The sequence below is a fragment of the Cryptomeria japonica genome, chromosome 10 (assembly GCF_030272615.1).
Source record: "Cryptomeria japonica chromosome 10, Sugi_1.0, whole genome shotgun sequence".
Classification (NCBI taxonomy): domain Eukaryota; kingdom Viridiplantae; phylum Streptophyta; class Pinopsida; order Cupressales; family Cupressaceae; genus Cryptomeria; species Cryptomeria japonica.
Genome location: NC_081414.1, coordinates 212534574 through 212556671, shown reverse-complemented (window position 1 = coordinate 212556671; position 22098 = coordinate 212534574).

The window sequence follows — 22098 nt, the reverse complement described above, 5'->3', positions numbered from 1 at the left end:
GAGCTTATGCAGAGCATCAAGGTTGCCCAAGAGAACCTTGAGATCATTCGCAGGAAAAAGGAACATGACATAATTCAGGCGGCTGTAGACACCCTTACCAGTTTAATCCCCGGTACTAATCTTCCGGACACTGAATCATCACTAGCACAACTCAAACTCCTATGTACTGTAGTAGATGATCAGGTGCAGAGCCTGGAAGAAGTAGCTAAGGCCAATGTCAAGAAAGAGCACCAAAAGGATCTTAAGGTTGCTCAGGTGAAAAAGATGAATGAGCTTAGGACTGAACTGCTAAAAGATCAAAAAGACATAAGGAATGCCTTGGATGAGGGAAACTTGCTACTAAGCAAAATCTGTCAACCTCATCTATTCTACGATGATGTGCTAGCCAAGAAGCAAAAGCTTCAAATGGACTTACAGTCCTACTTGGGCACATTTAAGACACCTTATGATTCCTTTGCAACATATGGGCAAACCGTTCACCGGTTCTAGATCCAGTCAGCCAAGATGGAGCAAGAGATCAGTACACAGTCTAGGGATTTGCAGGAGCTTCAACTGGTTTTACTTCCACAACTGCAAATTCTTCAGAAGTGTTATCTGAACCTGGATGCCCTGACAGTCACACAGGAATTGAGCATAGTTGATCCTATGGAGAAACAGGTATCCCAGATGCAAACAGAGAAAGAAGTGGCAACCTCCCTACTTGAGTCCTGGTCTCTATCCATGAAACAATTTTTGTAGGACTATAAATCGGTTTTTGACAAGTATTATTATTTATTGTCATAAACTTATATATATATATATATATATATACATATATATATATATATATATACATATATATATACATATATATATATATATATGGAAACAGGGTTATTCAGTGGTACTTTGTCATTGTTGGCAAAGGGGGAGAAGTATATCTGGTTTTTGATTTTAAAATTTTGATCTTCTGACACAGGGGGAGAAGTCTCTGGTTTTTGAAATTTTGATATATGTTTTGATATATGCTATATGCTCTTATATCTCAATGCTTATGCTCTGTATGCAAAATTGTTATACATTGTGTTGATTAAGGGATAGTGTATATGCTTAGGGGGAGCAATTTTGTTAATGGCAAGTTTTTGTTGTAAAACACTTAGATGTCAAAATTTTATTTTCCTAAGTGTTGCCATCAATGCCAAAGGGGGAGATTGTTGGCATTTGTGATGTTTGTGTTGTGATTGTCATTGATGGACACACACTTGTATTGAGAGATCCCCTTTATATGTATGACCTAGAGCTCAACCGGTATTTGTTCCAACTGGTATGTTGTATTCTAGTCTTTAGACTATTGGTGATTTTGCAAAATGTGTTTCCCGGTCTGAAGCAGTATATCAACCTCATGCGGTTCGTAGATCTCAAGCGGTTCAAGGGAGCGAAGTGGCACAACACATTCTTACCAGTCTTCATTTTTGTCAAACCGGCAATCGGTATTTTGTATGAACCGGTAATACTCTGTGATGAGTTACCAACCGGCATTTTGTGATGAGTTACCAATCCACCGATTGTTTGACGGTGCCGACACATTGACGGTGCTTTTTGTGTCGTGTTACTGAGTATGTCTAGATTCATTGAACCTAGGAAATTGTAATGTAATCCTATTGGACCAACATGAAATCAGATTCCTTTAAAAGGACATCATGTCTAGGGTTTTATGTTGTTGCTGAAAGGGTTAATGTCATGTTAGGGTTTAAGGTGGATGTTGAGTTGTTGTAAGAACAATCTTATCTGAGAAGATCAATTTGTAACTGAGAGAGAGATAGAGAAGACTGAAGTAATGCTGGAATGCATTAACTATGAGCAATACTGGATCTAACCAAGCAGTTTGTGCTATTAGATAGATCAAACACTTGTTGATTACTCACATCTTTGACAAGTCTGTAGCCCTTAACCGGGTAGGCCTCAAAGCCTTTGTAAAATCCTCTAACAAGGTGGTTCACTTCTGTGAATCTAAAATCCTCTAACAAGGTAGTCTTTAATCGGACTTATCTCCTAATAGAGATTGAGATTCCTAACAGGATCTGTTCTGGTGAAGAACATTGTAAGACCTTAACCGGTCTGGTTTCTGTTCTGCAGATAGTGACTTGTGAGTTCCATCTCACCATGGTTTTTCCCAATTGGGTTTCCATGTCAAATATCTTGTGTTATGGTTGTATTTCTTTTGTGGGTGAATGCTTTATTTGCATTTTGGTTTGCATGTGTGATAACCGGTCTGTCTGTTAGACTGTTTTACCGGTTTATCTTTAGACTGTGTAAGTGTTTTAGTGCAGTGGTTTTTGGCATACTAATTCACCCCCCGCTCTTAGTATTCATCAGACAAAAGGTGGAAAGACCACTTAACAAATGTGCCTACTATTCAGAATTACAAGTGGTCAAGCAACTACAATTTCTACTAGTGGGAAAACAAGTTTTTGAGATCCAGAGAAGATGGATGCAGAAAAAGGCCAGCCGGTGGATATGAAGAGCACCCTTACTTAAAGTAGAACCCTGCCAGGCCCATTGGTCATGGGTTGCTAGTCGCAACATGATGATAGAGGGATAACTTATATTCAATGGTTATCTTATGTTATGTTTTATTTTCAATACTTGTCTCAAAACTTTGTTCTAGCCAAACAAAACTTTTAATGTTTTAGTTAAGCTTTGTTTGAGTTTTAAAAGGCATGTCTTTTAGTTATGAACAATTGTTTTGTAACAGTTTGAAGCTTGTAGCTTCTCCCATTTTATATAACGGAGAAATCAAGACTGAAAAGGGATATGGAAAAATAGATAGAGAATAGAGGTGGCAAGAAAAACCTTTATACTTTCCTTGTAGTGGCGAATTCATAATACAAAAATCCACATTTCTACTCTCAATTACTTGTTTGGTTGTGAATGACAAATGTTATATGGTTGTCTCTAGTTTAGTCTTTTCTTATTTATTTAATTTAGATTATCAAAGATAGTTCTTATTTATCAAAGCAACTTTTCTTGCTTTATGTAATTTGGTTAATTGGTTTTTATAAGGCAGAATTAAATTACATTTAACAAAGTTACAACAAATTGGAATAAATTAACTAGATTAAAAAGAAGAACCTGTAAACATCATATTGGTGCACATTTATATAAGATATAAACAAATTTAAGTGCCAATTAATTTGAATTCTGATCATAGATTGGATGTGTATGAACTTTGTAGCCCTGAAGGGAGGCACTGGTCTTAATCATTTTCAAAATAATTTTCATTAAAGATATAGTTCTTCCTTTTCATTTTAAAAAGTATTAAAAGTAGTAGTAAGGAGTAATTTATCTATTTCAAAATTTATGCCATATTGAAGTAGATATAAATAAGTGTTTGAGGATTTTCTTAAGATTTCCAAAGGTACATCTGCCAAGGTTTAGCAGAGCCTAAAGAGCAGAAGATTCTTATTCATTGGCCAAGTCAATTGCATAAATTGATCATAGAGATTGGCATACTCTTAGGTTTTTGCAATCTGTTGATTTGGGAACCAACATATTAAATGGGGTGTTCTTGAAACTACAGAAAACAAACTCTTACACGAGATGCTTCATGCTCAAAAATAGATGCAACATTTATATGTCTTAAATAGTGCACATTCCTGAAACTGAAGCAAACAAACTCTTGCACAGGACATCGTAGAAACCAGACATATATTTGTCTTAAATGGGGTTACATATTCTTGAAACTAGAGCAAACAAACTCTTATACGAGATGTTCCTGAAACCAAACTCATCCCTTGCCATTTGCATTTTAATTTGATGTCTTAAACAAGTTGAAGCATGCTTGAAACCAAAGAAAACAAACTCTTAAATGGGATGCTATACAGAGCATAGCAGCAGAGGTGATACAGTCAGTATATTTGGCACTTAACTGGAACTCATCCAAGCATTGTAGATGCTAATTTAGAGTTCTTTTATTGAAATTCATCATTGTAATTAATGAATAAGGCAATGAGCCTTCCAGGGTTGTAGCCCTTATTGTATTTGAGCAGTGAGCTCTAGGCAGTGTGCCTGAATGCCCGTACATTCCACATATCTCTAACTAGTGCAGGATGAGACCAAACCAAACGAACTTCAGACCTATTCAAAATGTTATTCGTCGTGCATGCAATAAAACCGGTCACATTGCAAAATATTGCAGAAGAAAGAATAGTGCTCCGGTAGACACAAACAAATTAGATGAGAAGGGGAAGGCAAAGGTAGAGGAGATCAGAGACAAGCATGAGAAGATGTGGGTCTGAAAAGATGAATCCAAAGTAGACAATGGATTTGCACCCGAATTTGGTGCAGGATCTTCATTAGGTAACTAAGGTTTTTTGCCTTGGGGGTAACTTTTCATGCAGATTCTAAGAACCCCCCTCTTCGATGATCTGCAATCGATTCCAGAAGGTTGCGGAAGGCTTAAATTGTATATGTGGATATTATCCAGAAGTTTAAATGAAGATTTGATGCTCTGGTAAGCAACTCCATGAAAATCAACGTAACCGGCTGCAACATTTATTACAATAGAAAATTTGGTTTTCAAAGGTTAAAAGGGTATTTCAAAGCTTCATCCGTCATAATGCGATCAAGAGAATAGTGCAGAGAAAAAGAGCGAAGTGATTTAGCGATCTAAAAAGCGATTTCAGTGATTCCAAAGCGAATTTCTGTTCCCGGTTGTGAATTAAGGTATTTATTTGTTTCAAGCTATCAGTTTCAACAAAACCTAAGTTTGAAATCGATTCAGCATCTAGAATTTATACCCCATTGGTTGTGGTGATTAACGATAGAGCTCGACCTATTTTTAAGAAACATCCTTTTAAATCTATCGAGGATGATCCCGAGGAGCATTTTCCTTTGTACCCTACGACGTTATTCACAATGAGGACATAAGGGCGTACATTCACTATGATCTTGATGAACTTGGGAGTGTGGACATGTTGAACCTATACAACAATCATCCGGTGGATATCTTGGTAAATCTCAAGCCGGAATATCAACATTTACAAACCAGGGGGTTTCTCAATTCATGCATTTTCTGACATTTGATGAGAAAGAATGGATCCAGTTCGTACTCAATAAAATCCATGATGAATTTATGTGGTTGGATAAGCCTCACAAGACTACTCAACAAGCAATCCAGGTCATAACTCATTTGAGCTCATCGGGTGAAGTTCCTATCCTGAGGAAAATATCAAACAACACCGTGATTGCCGCTACTGGTTCAAAGTTTGACAACAAAGTGATGACCATAAATGACATTTTGAAGCATGATGTCAATTTTGCATCAATGGTGGTTGGATATAAGGTTTACCTATCAAGCAGACAAAACTGTGTCTTTGGTACTGCTATATACTCTTCCTATTTGATGTTGAAGGAAGATAAGAGGTATGACTTGTGTACTGTCATTGTGAATGAATTGTTAAGAAATTTGAAGAAAATAAAATAGGACAAGAAGCACACCTTTAATTTTGGTACTCTTATCATCTGTTTGGCACTATATTTCATGAATTAAAACCTCGGTGTTCAAGGAAAGATCCAATGGGCATGTGACAGGCCGGTTGCTAGGAGTTATTTCAAAAACATTCAAGCCACAATGAAGAGAAGAGAAAGAATCCCAAAGGAGATAGTGGAGAAGTATGAGAAAACAATCTGCTTCATGGTTGATAATGTTGGCTTGATGATGATTGTAATGTATTCATCACTTGCTCTCATTGATGAAGCACTCTCACACACATATATGATTATATTTACTACCAGTGTAACTTCAATTGTTTACACTGTTAATCGGTATTTTAGAGGTTAATCTTTAACCAGTAGTTTGTATCAACTGGTATGTACATAAGAGACAACATGTGGTTATACTAAGTAAGCATCAAGATGAAGATAAACATGGAGATCAAGCGGAGATTCAAGGACAACAGTTCATATGTTTTATTCAAACTAGTATTGATTGTTCCAACCGGCATTTGGTTATCTCTGTGATGAGTTACCAGCACCAAGTACTTGGCAGTCATTTTTGTGATGAGTTATGATCACTTGTCTAGATACACTGCACCTAGAAAATTGTGTTTTTATTTCTTTGGACCGACATAAGATTTGAATGTCTATTTAAAGACATCTTAGTGAATAATTTGAGAGACATGTTATGTTATGATGTATGCATGAAGAGTGAAAGCTTATGTTAAGATGAAGAGTGTGTTGAAGAGCAGTGTTGAATGTACTTAGAAGGATCTGATCAAGCAAGTATTGTGCTACTCAAAACAGATCAAACCATTCTTGTTGTTTTCTAACCATTACAACATAATAAAATCCCTTAACCAGGTAAGCTCTAACAAGCTTCAATGTACGAATCCTCTAACAAGGTGATCCATTAGTTTGGATTCTTAAATCCTCCATTGAGGTTACTCCTAACAAGGTATAAGCTTCTAATCAAGCTTTGGGATCTCTAACAAGATTCGCTCCTAGTAGAGCACTTTGTAGACCTTAACCAGTCAGTTATCTATTACTGCAGATAGTTAACTTGTGAGTTTCATCTCACCATGGTTTTTACCTATTTGGGTTTTCCATGTATAAACACTTGCGTTATGGTGGATGCTTTACTTTTTGTGGATGATTTTATATCATTTTGGATTACATGCATTGTGTTTAAAAGCTTTGTTAAGTTCATCTACCGGTTAGTGTTTCAAGTAGTTTGGTTTTTGGTGTCATTGATTCACCCCCCCTCTTAGCACTTTTCAAGACCATGAATTGGTATCAAAGCCTAACCTCTTAGAAGGGAGCCTTGAAACCACCATGGGGGATAGGAGCTACTTCGAGATGGCTAGAGAGCTAGAAGCTAGCAGAAATGAGCTTGGAAACCTAAGGGTCAAACTGAAAGCTTCTCAAGTCAAAATGAGAGAGATAATTGAACAACTATTAGAGATATCTGATAATAGTTCTTCAGATGAAGCCAATATTGATGCTTTAGTAGAGGAAGTTGAAAATTTAAGCGGTGAGAAACTGAATCTGAGGAGAGAGCTAGAAGGTCTTACTATCCACATGAGTCGGGAACTGGAAGCCAGAAGAGTTGTTGAAGATATTATCAAGGAAAGAGATCAAGAGATTACAAAGATCAAACAGGAAAATGCCACTATGCATGAGCATTTGATTGTTGAAAGAGAAGAAAAGGAGAACCTGCAGCTAGATCTTGAACTTGCATCATCTCTAAAAGAGAACTTGTCAAAGCATAATGAAGATCTCACAAAACAACTTACTAAAGCCAATGAGAAATTGGATAAGTTCATCAAGAGTTCTACCATGCTGGAAGAACAAATTCAATTGTAAAGAATGAAGGGTGATGTCTCTGGACTTGGTTTTCATACAACTGAAAAAGGTGAATCCTCTGGTACAAAGAGCAACAATCCTAAGAACAAATCTAAACCTACCGGTAAGAAGGTCTTTAAACCTATCTGCTTTGTTTTCCATAAATCTGGTCACACTACAAATGTTTGTAGAGACAAACCTAACAGAAATACAAGTTACAATACTAATGCTAGGTATGTGTCCAAGAAGTTTGAAGCTCATTGCTTCACATGTGGAATGTATGGACATAGATATGTTGAGTGCAGATATGGAGCAAACAATCATGTACCACACATGCATCCAAGACCAAATGGTGACCGGATGAGGAACTTTAACAGTCGGGTAAACCTGAACTGGCAAAGATCCTATGGCAATAGGTTTAGCCCATTTGAGATGGAAAAGGTAACAAATGTTATTTGCATCATCTATAATAACTTTGGTCATGTGGCTATGAACTGTAGAAGAAGAACAAGAAGAGGAAATGTAGGACCTTGAAGATCATCTTGTATGTCTTGTTATCATTGTAACAAACTGGGACACTTAGCAAAATTTTGTAGATCCAGAAACAACAAACTGGTCAACTCTTCTAAAGATCAGAAGGGAAAGCAGAAAGTTAATGTTGAAGAAACCAGAGAGGAAATGAATCAAATTTGGAAAAAGAAAAGTGATGAGTCACCTGAAGAAGAAACTGTTCCTTCACCCAGTGAAGAGAACCTTGCACCGGTGACTTGAGCCTTTTTAATATGGCTAAGGGGAGCTTAACAGTAAAACATCTCCAGACCCCTTGTAAAAAATGAGCAACAAAAGAATTTTGAAACACAAAATTTTGGTAACTTTTTGTCAACATGTTATCAACTGGTTTTCCACTTGAGCAGTGAAATTAGGGTTTGTAACCCTAACGGGCGATAATTTATTGCAGTATGTAAAAATAATAAAAGTGAGTTTTACTTTGTCATTTTTATCCTAACGCATTCGAGAAAGAAATTTGGAGCTCTTGTTGAGCTGAGTAAGATTGTCTTGCTATAAATTGCTGAATTATTTCGTGATTTGTGAAATTAAGTTGAATTGAAGGTTGCAAAAGGTCAAACTGGTGTGCACTTGGGCATTTCAACCGATAAATGAGGCAACGTGCACAAAACAAGGTATTTATTTGAACATACCACTTCGAATCTTATTCATCTAGAATGGCATCTACTTCAAAATCTGTAGAGAGGATGATGATCACTTATGAGCCTATGGAAGCTCAAAAGGTAGATAAGATTGTGTCATATAATGCATTATCGCAAGTTCTGAGCGGAGTTTTGGTCAAAGGTGATTTGTCCAGTTATATTGACTACAAGTTAGAAGACTTGGGGTCTTTATACATGTACACCTAGTTGAAATCACTTTGCGATAAGAATAGCAAGATTAAGACACATTATGCTAGGATTTTCAAAAAGGGTTTTCATAATGCCTCTTATTTTCTTAATGATTTCGAAGAAACACATACCAGAATAATTTTGAGTAGAGTTCATGGAGAAAACGTGTACTTAGAAAGGACTTGCACAATTACAAAGGAAGCCATTCAGGCTGTGACTGGCTATTTCTCAACCAGTGAAGTACCTGAGCTAAGGAAAATTCTAAAGGATAGTGTCTTCAAATTAACTGGTTCTACATCTTATGGGCATTCTTTTTCCGTCAACAATATTAAGGACTCTATAGTAAAACTAGAAGCAATGGTGATAGGCTATCAAGTATTTTACTCCAGTAGACCTAACAGTATTCCATCTGCAGCAGTTCACACAGCTCAAAGAATGATTGTTGATAATGCAGACTATGATCTCTGTGAAGCTATCATTAGACAATTGTTTTTGAATTTGAAATCTATCAAGAAGGATAGCAGTCTAAAATTCAAGTATGATCAACTATAGTCGGTCTATTCTTTTACAACTTTCTACCAGGGATTAGAGACAATGAGTGGTCAAAGAACTCATCGGTCTCGGCTCAAATCAAGAATAGCATCAAGGCTATAAAGAATACTTTCCATGCTGCTCTAAATAGGTATTTCAATGAGTTCCAAAAGAAGATGAGTATGAGAATGAGGCTACCAAAAGATATGGTAAAACATTTTGAGAAGGACATAATCTTCACCATTCCAATGTCTTTTTCTTAATGCAAGCAATTGAGCCAAGAGAAGAAGAAATGGAAGACATGAGTTATGAGGTTAACCATGATCTACTGGTTGGTTATGCTAATACCCTATTAGCATAACCTATAGACAAGAAGCAGGCAAAATTGGACATTGTGGCAGTCCAAGAGGCACCTGAACAAACCAGTACTACACCTGTCAAAAGTACAAAAGGAAAGAATAAAAAGCCTAATGAAGCATCTCCAAAAACAAAGAGTACTAGGGTTACCAAGAGTGTCCTAACCAAAAAGGAACCAAAACCCAAAGCATATACTAAGAAGGAGACAAAGAAGAGAGGCAGGAAATTGATTTTGCAACTAGAGTCTGAGGGAACAAATTCTGATGAAGAACCAAAGAAAGAAAAAGCAACTGGAAGAATATCCAAGAAAATAAAGGTAGTGCCAAAGGCAACTACACCTATTGATATAGTTTCTTACAAACTGGATACCCATTTTGAAAGAACAATGAAGACACTAGGGAGGAACAGGTTTGACAATGTCAAAGAATATTTTGATTCCTTCACTGAAGATGAGAAAGAGAAAGTGATTCAACAGGTAATCACTCATTTGTGTCATTACAGTAGATTTCCACATGATCTGGAAAAGGTCATTTCAATTTCTTTGTATAATATTCTTTTAGATAAATGGGAGGATGCTATAAAATTGGAAAAATAAATTATTGATGAAATATTTGTACAATATTTTCCCAATTTATCTACGGATGGAATTAGTGCTTTAGTTGATCAGTAGAAAGCACATTTTTCTTTTAAAGCAAGAAGATTGAAGCTTCTTAATGGTAAAAGGGCAATTGTTGAAACTAAGACACATCAAATAGCCTATGAAATCAGAAGAACGGAGGAGCTCATCCAATCTTCTAAGAATAAGGATAAAGAAGAGATAGCTGATGATGTTAATAAACCAGAAATGGATGAAGAGGAGATTATTCAACCTGATGAGGTCTATCCTCTCAATAAGAAGGATGATTTCATTATTCTTGTTGATAATGATGTTGAGAACATAGTGGACCTATCTGGAGACAACACTGCACCAGATATGGAGCCCCCGGCAATCACTCATGTACATGTTACACTAGTTGAGCAACCAGGTACTCAACTAAAAGTGGACAATTCACCGGTAACAAAACAATTGGAGAAACCCCAATGACCACCGGTCATTCAAGAAATTCAGAAGGAGTCTAGTGAAAATGTTGCCACACGGTCACCTGAAAATGTTGTCACACAATAGGAAATAGAGAAGAATACAGAGAAAGCTATCATTAAGGTTGTATCCCCTAAACTGGCAAAGCAGAAATAACTTGAAGATGATGATGATGATTCTCTAAGCATCTCAGGACCAATCTATATGAACACTTTGAGCGCATCAGAAATGATGAAGATTGCTAATGTTATGCAATCTAGAGCACATAAGAAGAGACTGAAAGAGCAAAGGGTTGAAGCAAAGACAATTCAAACTGCAATAGAAATTTTGTCTGGTCTACTACCAAAAACATCTATAGCACATCTTTCTACACCCATTAGAAAACTTGTTCAGTTAGTTGTAGATGCATCTGATCAAATCAAATCACTAGAAGATGTTGCTCAACTGTATGTTGAAAAGAGCCACAAGAAGAAATATGGAGATAAACTGGCAAAGGATATTGATAGTAGAAAAATGGCCCTATCTCACAATAAAAGTTTGTTGAGTAAAGCTATTGAAACAGGAGGAAAGTATCTTGCTTCTACCTCCAATGTTACTTTCTTTTATTCTGACATTTCAAAAAGTCAAGTTGAAACAAAGAAAGAAATGGAAAGGATATGCAAGGCATATGTCCCACTCCATGACTGAATACATGCCTTTAACAAGTTTGTAGATGATTTGCATAACAGACTAGACAACTATGATAATGAGAAGGCAAAGAGACTTCGATCTCTTAAAAACCTCAAAAGTCTGCTCACATCACAAGTAGACATTCTTTAGAGATCCTACTCAAATGTAGAAGCTATTCTTGCAACTCTTGAAACCTGCACACTGGACTCAATGGAAGAATTCCATTCCCAGCTGACGTCTACATTCAAGTATATTGCAAACATACTGCAATCATGGGAAATCACTTTGTCACATATGAAGAAGAGATTCAATGATATTTTTATGAGATTAGCTAATGCATGAACCTTTTTTTAAGTTATTGTTATATATGCTGAACACTTTGATACAAATTTTCTATATATATATATATATATATATATATATATATATATATATATATATATATATATATATATATATATATATATATATATATATATGTATATGTATGTATGTATATATATATATATATATATATATATATATATATATATATATATATATATATGTATATGTATGTATGTATGTATATATTTTATCTTTTCAATTTGGCATTGTTGTCAAAGGGGGAGTAGAAATATGTATGTGTGTTTTTTGAAAATTTTGTATTTATACATGCATTAAGGGGGAGTATGAGTATATGTGTAAATTTGTTGTGTATACACACTTAGCGGTATTACTGTAAAATTTTCTAAGTGTTGCCATCAATGCCAAAGGGGGAGATTGTTGGCTTGATGATGATTGTAATGTATTCATCACTTGTTGTCATTGATGAAAAACTCACACACATATATGATTATATTGACTTCCGGTGTAACTTTAATTGTTTACATTGTTAACCAGTATGTTAGAGGTTAATCTTTAACCGGTACTTTGTATCAACCAATATGTACATAAGAGACAACCCATGGATATACTAAGTCAGCATCAAGATGAAGATAAACATGGAGATCAAGCGGAGATTCAAGGACAATAGTTCATATGTTTTATTCAAACCAGTATTGATTGTTCCAACCAGTATTTTGTTATCTCTGTGATGAGTTACCAGCACCGAGTACTTGGTGGTCATTTTTGTGATGAGTTATGATCACTTGTCTAGATACACTACACCTAGGAAATTGTGTTTTGATTTCCTTGGACCGACATAAGATTTGAATGTCTATTTAAAGACATCTTAGTGAATAATTTGAGGGACATGTTATGTTATGATGTATGCATGAAGAGGGAAAGTTTATGTTAAGATGAAGAGTGTGTTGAAGAGCAGTGTTGAATGTACTTAGAAGGATCTGATCAAGCAAGTATTGTGCTACTCAGAACAAATCAAACAATTCTTATTGTTTTCTAACCATTACAATAGAATCAAATCCCTTAACCGGGTAAGCTCTAACAAGCTTCAATGTACAAATCTTCTAACAAGGTGATCCATTAGTTTGGATTCTGAAATCCTCCCCCGAGGTTAATCCTAACAGAGTATAAGCTTCTAATCAAGCTTTGGGATGTCTAACAAGATTTGCTCCTAACAGAGCACTTTGTAGACCTTAACCGGTCAGTTATCTATTATGGAAGATAGTTAACTTGTGAGTTCCATCTCACCATGATTTTTACCTATTTCAGTTTTCCACGTATAAAGACTTGTGTTATGGTGGATGCTTTACTATTTGTGGATGTTGTTATATCATTTTGGATTACATGCATTGTGTTTAAAAGCTTTGTTAATTTCATCTACCAATTAGTGTTTAAAGTAGTTTGGTTTTTGGTGTCACTGATTCACACCCCCCTCTCAGTGCTTTTCAAGTCCATCAGATAAGGACCAATGCCTAATGGAAGCAGTTGTCCCAAGGACTGTATGGATTCTTCCTATGGGCTAAGAAGTTGATGTTGCTACCCTAGATGTTTATGCTCAACATCTGTTGAGTCAGTTGGCTAATGAGAAGGAACAAAGGTTTGGTACATTTAAAGAAAAAGACCTTGAGTTGCACAGACAGTTCATAGCCCTTGCAAGGAAGAGGAAAGTTACCAAGATGGCTGAGGAAGTGGAAGTTCAGATGGGATTCACCTTGGATGAGGTGAAGAAGGCCAGAGAAAAGAATGCACAGATGGAGGCCAAAGAGGAAACCAAAAAGCCTAAGGCCGACCCAGTTCCCTCTAAAGCTCAACGAAAGGATACTAAGTTTGCTCCTGCTTCAATTGTACCATCTTCAAGACAGAGCCCATCCGAAAAGGGAGTTTTGAAGCAAAAGGAGAAGTCTAAGTGAACTTATGTTGTTGTATCTCTGGTGGCCTTTGAGACTGAGTCAGAGGAAGAAGCAAGCAAGGCTAAGAAGAAAGATGAATTTGTAAGGGTTGTGAGGAAGCCATAGTCTGGTGGAGCCCAGCAAAGCAAGAAAACTAAATTTGAACATGACCCTATCAGAACGCCCAAGAGAGGGAGACAAGTTAGAACCCAACTTGAAAAAGACCTTGAATCCAGTGATTTGCAAGGTAAATATACAATTGTTCCTCCATTATCAGTAGACCAATTAATAGATGAAATAATTGTTGATGGAAATTTGAAGAATATTGGAGTGTATTATGAACATCTAGATGAGGGAGATCAGAGAAAGGTTGAAGAAGTTGTTGTCTTATACTTGCATAATTTTAGTAAAGCTTTGATTGAGCTGGAGTGGAGCATCCCTAAACAACTATATAACATTATTGATGCAAGAAAGCTAATAGCTAGTAAAACAGATAAAGAAATGAAATAAATAGAGATGATCAATGTTTGCAACTGTATCTCCCGAGATGAATCCAAAAGGCTCATTGAGGAAGCTAACAAGAAAGAATTCAGAAGTAAAAATAGGGTGAATAGGTTGATGATAGGCCAGGTGGAAGAGGTGACAAAGGAGACAAAAGATATCTAGAGGAAAATCATACAGAATGATCCTTTGTACAAAGATGCATTTAAGTCTTCTCAATCGAAAGTAAAGGACAGTGTTCTTGGTGATCAGAAGGATTCAACTTAGACTAAGGGACATTCGGAAGACCAAGCAAATACAGCTCTTGATGTTGAGACCGGTGATAATCCTTCGGTGGTAGACAGTTTTGCAATCCCTAAGATTCAAAAGGATGATACTGCACCAAGTGACGACACCAATGCACAAGATAAAGGGGATGGAGTAGAGAAAAAGGAACCTGAGAAAGAAGAGGCAAAGGATGTTGACGTAGTCAAGGGTAAAGGAGTTGTTGATATGGCAATTGACACTTCTCCAGTCACAAGGACCCCACCTCAAATCTCTATCAATCTAGATGGTCCCTTAAATATTTGACAAATGTCTCCTGCTGAGAAGTTGATGCTCCCAGCAGCTGTTCAAGCTCAAGCCAGTCAGGATCTGGTAAAATCTGAGTCAGAAGATGAAAAGCTCATTTTGATGTCGGTTGATGTTTTGTAGAAGGTAGCTCTGGGTATATAGTTAGATCATAATTTTAGCCCCTCCGGTAAATTGTTACAATTGATTAATAGTGCAAATACCAGTTTTGATTCTTTAGAGAAGTCTACTACTAAGAGAGTTTTGGATAGATTTAAGGATGTAAGAATGCAAACATTCTGGAAAATGATTGAAGATGATAGAGTTATATTAAATAAAGGTTTGCAGACTATTCCAAATGCATTAACAGAAGGCGGTAAATTATATAAGTCTTGTCTAATTTTTCCCAAGTTTAATGTAGATATAGACAAGCAAATAAGTGTTTGGCAAGGTAAACTTGCTGGTATTTCACAATCTTTTGACCCCAATGTAGCTCTGACCAGAAATGTTGAAGGGTAGATAATGGCTCTCAATGATCATATCTCGAGCCTAAATGTGGATAAGGATGAAATTTTGAGGAGAGTTGGTGAAATTCGGAACCTGATTGCCCCCCGGTTGGACACCATGTTGAGCAATAAGGTAGATTGAAGGCAATGGCCCAACCTGTGTCATCTGATATGAAGGAAGTAGAGATTCATGCAACTATATTTAGTTCATTCATTATAGTTTTGGATAACTTGAAGAGCTGGTGGGACACTCACCTAGGATTTTTGAAGACCATTTTTGTTGACATCTTCAAGTTCTTGTAAATTCTCTGGCAGGTATCTCTGTATATAAGTTTTGGGCAGCACCCCATCTTTGGAATTGTTGTCAAAGGGGGAGAGTAAAGGTAAAAAATATACAGTAGAAGTTTATAATTGCAGGTATCATAATTCTTTGTCTAAGGGGGAGCCTTAGAAAATCTTTTGATATGGTGTACAGTTCTCAACACTTAGCCATTTTTCATGAGTGTTGCCATTAATGCCAAAGGGGGAGATTGGTGGCAATTGACACTCATCTGGTGACTTTTGATGGTTGATTATTAGTTTAGGGTTGTCATTGATGGAAACTCTTCATGATATTCCTATACAGTAATCATGGATCTTGATTTCCGAATGAGGATGTCAAGCAGTAGCCAGTTAACGGATATTTCAGATTGAATGGAGCAGTTTTGGTATGAAAACTTTCTGATGATTTTGATGTATTGAATCGCATATAGGATGATTGAGCTAACATAGAAACATCATTTTATCATTGTTTTGGTGATCTTCATTTATCTTTGGTGATCTGGTCAAGCCGACATATGATTACACATTACATTAGAATGTCAACTTGATAAATAATCTATTTTGTGATTGTAGATATATGAGTCCAGTGTGGGAGATCTTTTTTATGGATGGTTTGAATGTATGCGAGCAAGTGGTGATCAAGAATCCATTTTGGTGCAGTTTCACATGCACATTCTTGATCTGATAGCTGACTAAGACAAAGAACAGAGCATAACAACAAAGGTGATACAGCTAGTATATTTGGCACTTAATCAGAAATCATCCAACCATTGTAGATGCTAATTTGGAGTTCTTTTACTATAATTCATCAGTTTAATTAATTAGTAAGGCAGTGAGCCTTCTGGGGTTGTAGCCCTTATTGTATTTGAGCAATGAGCTCTAGGTAGTATGCCTGAGTTCTTGTGCATTCCCTATATTGTAATATTATTTTGCTACTGGCCATAGTGGAATAATATTTTGGGTTCAAATCCCACCATGGTTTTTCCCATTTGGGTTTCCACATAAAAATTCTGGTGTTATGATTGTGTGGTTGTTTGTCTTATGTTCCTGCATTTCAGTTTCATATTTATGCTTTTGGTGGTTTAAAGTTAAATAAAAAAATTACTAACTAATAGATCGTTGATTTGCCCCCCCTCTTAGTGATCCCTAATTCCAACAATGGGCCCTATCCCTACAGCGAGAAATAAAATTTGTGGCTCTATATGACCATTGGAGGTCAGACTTATTGGTAAATGATCTAGATACCCCTATATAAACATTTGATCAATTAATTTCAACCTAAGTCTCCATCTCCAAGCAATCAAGCATTTGTGCATCTATGAAGCATTCATTATTAGGCATTTTCAGAGATCTTCAAGGATGCATATTCTTCATTCAACCATTGTAGAGAAAAATTACAACATTCATATGCAAGCATGTGTGTATGATTAGGGTTTTATCATGTCCATGCTATTTCATGCAACATATGTGATTACTTTCAAGAAGCAAAGCATCATCATCGATAATTGTAAATTTGAGGTATACCTTTCCATTATTTATTTCAGTATTTGCAGCTATTCATTCAAGGTTAATTCTTAAACTGGGGTTTGACTTACGCAAACCCATATTCCCTACAATTTCTCCCTTCTTTCCATGTGTAGTAAACAAGTGTGAATTTGTGATTCTTGGGATCGACATTATTCACAGAGATGAACATATTCCCTTTTGGACTGCAAAAAGTGCATAGGACCAAAGTGACAAGCATTTTGGTCCTGAAAAATTAGGACACCCTTTTTGGAACAAATCTGAATACTCACTTATTGCTCAAATATAGGTTCATGGCTCGATCCAATGACCGTAGCTCACTGTTTATGCGTTTTTACTTTAATTTCAGCACATTTGCCTTAATTTCAGCATTTCAATAATTCAACTCAAAAGATGGTATCAATTTCTAATCCAGTGAATCTAATAGGAGTTCTCAACACTATCCTTACTGATTTGAGGCTAGATCTATTGGATTCACCCCTCTTTAATGTAACTAGTCCCTAAGCAAAAATTAGTGGTCTTCTCCCTTCTTGTGTTGGAAACCTTAATTCTTCACCCATTACAGATGCTAGATGAGTTAAACATACATGAAATTCCCTCCTTTCTCTAGCCAAAAATGGCTCCTATATTTTATATGTAGACACCTAAAATTGTCCTAGCCTAATTAAACAAATAATTTTATTTATTTAATTATCTCAGTTTCTTCTATTAATTAAATAAATATTTATTTAATTAAATAATTCACTTAACCTCTTCTTGGCCCCTTTTCTATCCAAATTTTAAAAAATATTTTTATTTATTTGAATTCTTTTTTTCCCCAGATTAAATAAATATTTTATTTATTGAATTTGTGTTTCTCTCCCTCTATTATTTAAATAAGTTCTTTAAATTATTTACTTAATTCATTTAGCTTTTTCCTTCAGTTATCTTAACCAATCCCTTTATTTTATTATTTCCTCTACCTACCCTTCAATCTTAGCCAATCGTCTTTTATCTCACCTCTTAATCCTATCCCTCTGATTTTAAGATGTTCTATATATAATAAGTTCCTTCCTCTTTTTATAATCAATCAATCAAGGAGCATACTTACATTCCACCGAATTGGCTTTAGCCTACATCAAGCTACATCATCACAACTACATCCGCTCATCGTTGAGCTCTTGTGCAAGCATTAAATCTGAGAGAAACCATATCAAAACAAGATCAATAGACATAGGATAAAAATGACAATCAAACCCATGTGAATGTGTGAAGGTATCATTTGAGATATTTTATGTTTTTGCATGTTTGATGGTTCTTCATTGATGTGATGTTGAATTTTATTATAGATCTAGGGTTTAGCGGTTGGAACTAGGGTTTACAAATAGGAATTGAAATTCAACATATACATTTTGGCACACTCTATGGGACTTGGATCTCTATTGAATCTGTATTTTTGTAGGTTTTCCTATCCTTATATTGCTATTTTGTGCAAAACATTTGGAGACTAACCTTTTGTAGCTAGGGTTGAATGACATAAAAAGATTTTAGTCTAAAAAATTAGATTTTCTCATCACTTGTGAGCAATTAATAATTTTATTATTATTTTTCATGAAAAAATAATTTTGGGAGAAAATTAGCAAATTTTTTGAATTTTTTTATATTTTTGGGAAGCTCTTAGAATTATTGAGGGATTTTGTTCTTTATGTTATAATTTTGATGAAACATAATTAGCAAAAAATCAGATCTTTAAAAATCAGGGTTTTGGAAAGATTTGTTCATATCTCTCAAATGACTACTAGTTTTTGCAACAAAAAAATTATTCTAGGTTGGAGATAGTATCAGGAGCTTGCATTAAAAAATTCAAAACTTTTGGAGCATACTTACATTCTACTGAATTGACTTTAGCCTACATCAAGCTGCATTAGCACAACCATATACGTTCACCATTGATCTCTTGTGCAAGAATAAAAACATCTAAGAGCACCATATCAAAACAAGATCAATGGAGATAGGAGAACATTGAAGATCAAACCCATGTGAATGTATGAAGATGTCATTTGATTTATTTTATAATTTTACATGTTTGATGGTTCTTTATTGATGTGTTGTTGAATTTTATTGTAGATCTAGGGTTTAGTGGTTGGAACTAGGGTTTACAATATTAGGGTTCAAATTTAGCATATACACCATCATTTTCTTTTCTTATTTAGTTTTGTCAAGTGGTAGAAATCTTTCTTTGTGGGTAACCCATAAAGGAAAAAACAAATATCCAATCTTTGAGTACAATTAAAAATAACATCAATGATTGATAAGTAGGAGATGACATTTGAGAGAAACAATAGACCACCTTACTTGTTTAGTCTCCTCCTTGATGAGTTTATCAGACATTGGTCTCTTATAGGTTTGTGGTATGTTGCTTAAAGATGAACCATGTTACATATTTTTTGTCATATTTGTGTATAGTTGTTACAGTAGAATGAGGGAAGGGGTCGTGGGAAACAAGGATGTTTGTATGCAATTTTAGGGTTTAATTGCAAGAGGAATGGTTTTGCATTCAGGAGTATGGAGAAGATACAAATTTAGAGAAAGTGTTAGGGTTAGGTTTTTAGGATTTGAGCTAGCAAAGTAACATTATAGAAGAGGTTAAATCAACAATTAAAATGTGGATAAGGAAGCCATATGGTAGATGGATTTCTTTATTAGACTCCATTTCTACAAGGGATGTGGAAATAGGGGCTTTCTAGTTTGACTATGGTAAAAGTAGTCAAGCATAGGATTTCTCCCTAGCCTTCTTCAACATAATCATATGTAGAAATGGTACAATATGAGGTTAATAAGACCTATATTGATTCTATTTTGATGCAACCACAATGAAAGCTCTATTAATTAGCCAATAGGTTATATTATGTGAGGAAATCTTATTGGATTTTCCTCCTGTCTGGCACCAAGAAATTTTTCTCGCAATTTAATTGTCGATTTTCTACAATTCTGCATACCGTAAGTGCGAGGTAGTTAAATGCAAGTTTCTTTTTAACTGGCAAATAATAGACACAATGCTTAAATGAGTAATTCAAACGATGAGGTAAGTTCACCTAACATCTTGACAAAGCAAGTGATTCATCAATCTTGAGTTTAGATCCTTGATTTTCATGCCTACTTTTGAAAAAAAAAAAAATTGGTGTCAAATTCGCACAATTGGGATTGGTGCAAAAGATTTAACCTACGTTAGAATATTTCTACATCGAGTGTTTATAATCGTTGAAAGAAAGGATAGGTGATTTTTGACATGAGACACAAGTTGTTGCCATTTGGAAGGCTCGCATGTTAGACTAGTTTATTTGCTATTTTAAATCCATCATTAATTTCACTAGCGCTAGCTAAGGTAACCATCTATGCATTAAGATTGTTTTCTTCTTTACATACTAAAAAATTATATATGTCATTTTTTTTATTTTTTATTTTTTATTTTATTTTGTGTAGAAAAAATGGAACGTTAAACTATTGTAAAACCAACAAAGATCCAACCACATAAAACCCTAGTTCTATAATTACGAATCCACCATACGCCAATGAAGAACCTAAAACATGTAGATCATCAAAACATGAAAGATTATACCATTCACATGCTTAGTATGGTTTGATCTCCATTGATCTTGTTTGATATGGTTGCTTTTAGATTTTGCATTATGCATAAGAGCTCAACAAAGAACAAATTGTGGTTGTGTAGATGCTTGATTGCTTGATCACATGAAAGATTGATTGATCGCATATAAAGTCATCAGGGTTGATAAGGATGTTCAAGGATCTTCTTATATAGAAGACATCTTAGAAAATGGAGGGATAGGATTAAGAGGTGAAAGGATAAATGGTCGGCTAGGATTAAAAGATAGGTATAGAAAATAATAAAATATTAGAGAGGTGGTTAAAGGATAATATTATGTATGTGCTAAAAATGCATAAATTTAAACCAACCTATAAGGAGATAACAAGTCAAGCCATTGTTGGACTATACAACATCAAATACATGACTAAGAAATAACTCTTAATTAATTGACTTTCATAATAGTGAGGCATCTATGATACATTTTCTAATGATTGTTGATGATGATTATTTGAATTGCTTCTATCTTTAAAATCAATTCAAAAGTTCCAACAAATCAAAATTGACATAATATTAGAAAGAAATAACATGTCAATAATTAAACTATTTGTACATAACATTATATACTAACAAAACATAGAAACAAAAAAATTGCTCTTCCAACAACCTGAGTTGGCCTTATGGTGGAGAAATTGTGCTCTTGAAAGAGAGGTCACAAGTTCAAATCCCACAAAATTTTAATTTAAACATTACACACAAACAAAACACAATATAATAGCAATAATAATTTTCATTATTGTTGTTATTTTTTTTTTTTCAAATATTTTAATGGTTATTATATTATAATGTATAAATATAATTACAAAATAATAAATATGGTATATAAATTGCAATTATATGTTTTTGTTTTTTTTAAATTATTTTTTCTATTATAATAATTATTTTATTATAGTATATAAATAATTGAAATTTATATAAAAAAATTTAAATAAATATAATTATTTTGTTAATAAAAAATAAAAGTCAACAAATTTGTCAATTAAAAAAAAACATTTTCTATATTATTTAAATCATTTTATTTAAATTCAAATTTTGCTTTAAAATTGGTATTAAAATATTATCATATGTAAAAAAAGTTATTAATCAAAATATAATATAAAATAAAAAATAATAATTGAAAAAAAAACTTATAAATTAGATTTTATAATTTTTAAATGCATGTTTTTTTTCTGTTTTAAGAAGGAAAAAGCATTTAATTTCCTTTATTATTACCAGATTATATAATTTTTAAATATAACTTCTTCATTTTTGTATTGAAAGAAAAAAATGCATTTCCTTTATTATTATTATCAAATTTTATGTTTTAAATGGAAAAAAAAATCCTAATCAAAAATAATAATTAAAAAAAACTTATAAATTAGATTTTATAATTTTTAAATACAAGTTTTTTATTTTCAAAGGAAAAAGGCATTTAATTTCTTTTATTTTT